This window comes from Apaloderma vittatum, unplaced genomic scaffold (assembly GCF_000703405.1).
Source record: "Apaloderma vittatum isolate BGI_N311 unplaced genomic scaffold, ASM70340v1 scaffold15444, whole genome shotgun sequence".
In the NCBI taxonomy this organism is placed as follows: domain Eukaryota; kingdom Metazoa; phylum Chordata; class Aves; order Trogoniformes; family Trogonidae; genus Apaloderma; species Apaloderma vittatum.
The window spans coordinates 15,787-17,078 of record NW_009712241.1 but is presented as its reverse complement, the minus strand read 5'-3'; positions in this window follow the sequence as shown (position 1 = coordinate 17,078).

The following is a 1,292-nucleotide window of genomic DNA, read 5'->3' as shown; positions in this document are numbered from 1 at the left end:
TTCAATGGATTCTTCTTTCTTTTCTTTTTTTTTTTCCCCCTCTCAGTTTACATTCCTGGTTCTGACTTCATTTAAAGTATTTTGTGCTTTTTATAGAAATCGAAGGTTTAAAAAGCTAATCTGGTTAGTTTTTTTTTTTTTTATAATGTCTTACTATTGGCTTAAAACCATAAAGCTTGTAAGTCCGCTGTGTTTAATTCTGCTTCTAAGGGATAACTTTCAGGGCGTGGGGTGGAGGGAGGGGGCCTGCCAGCTGTATAATGTGAAGCAATGTTGTTTTCTCTGTAAATAATTTTTTTAATGGCCAAAACACTTGATTTGCAGTTTTCTAACTTCTAAAAAACAAAACAAAAAAACTCCAACCAAACAAAAAAACCCCACAAAAACAAAAAGCAAGCTGTACGGGCTTTCTTGTAACATGTGAAAGGAATAAATGGTGACCCCTTTACGGGTGAGCTGGAGTCCTTCTTGTCCTGGGTGCCCGGCAGGGGCCGGGGAAGATGGCAGTTGCTTCTTTAGTTCAACAGCTGCTGCGTTTCGTCAGCCCAGCCCGGGCTCTGCTCGCGGTTCATGGACTCGCAGCAGATGTGGAGCCACAGCCACAAAGGACGTTCTCACACGAGCCTCTTGTCGCTGCCTTAGGGTCACGGTTCTGCTGGCTCCTCGCTACCTGGGTTTTTTTTTCAGGATCTAACCCCATTTTTTTTCCTAGCAGAGGGAGAAAGGAAAGCCTTTTCTCATGAGGAGAGGCTCAGGAGGGTGAAATTCCCATTTCAGCTTGGTTTCTTTAATTTCAAATACGTATTTTTAGCGGCTTTAGAAGCGGATTGGCTCCTCTTTTTGGAAAAGATGCGCTAGAGCACAAAAAAAAAAAAAGAATGCCCTGGGAGCAAAGATTTACTTCCAAAGAGAAAAACGAAGGCGCAGTGGGTGCCCTCTATTATTTCTCCCATCATCTGCCCAGCGGTCGAGGTGATTTTTCCGAGACAGGCAGAGGGACGGAAGGGGCTCTGCTTCTCGGAGCTGGAAGGCTACAGCCTCCCTGAGCTCCTGGGGCCTGCCCTCTCGAGACAAGTCCCTTCTTGTCCCCCGTCCCTGCTGGCTTGGCTGGCAAAGGCCGCGCGGAAAAGCGAGGAGGACGCTTGTTTGCCCCCCGACAGGGCAGGGCCCAGCGCCGCTCTCCAGGTAGGTCAAGCAGGGCCTCGTCCTCGTTTAAGGGGAGGAACAAGAGAGGAAAAAAGTGTTTTAAATGTAGGCGCTGTGGTCTGCGAGCGATCCCCGAGCTCGCTGTG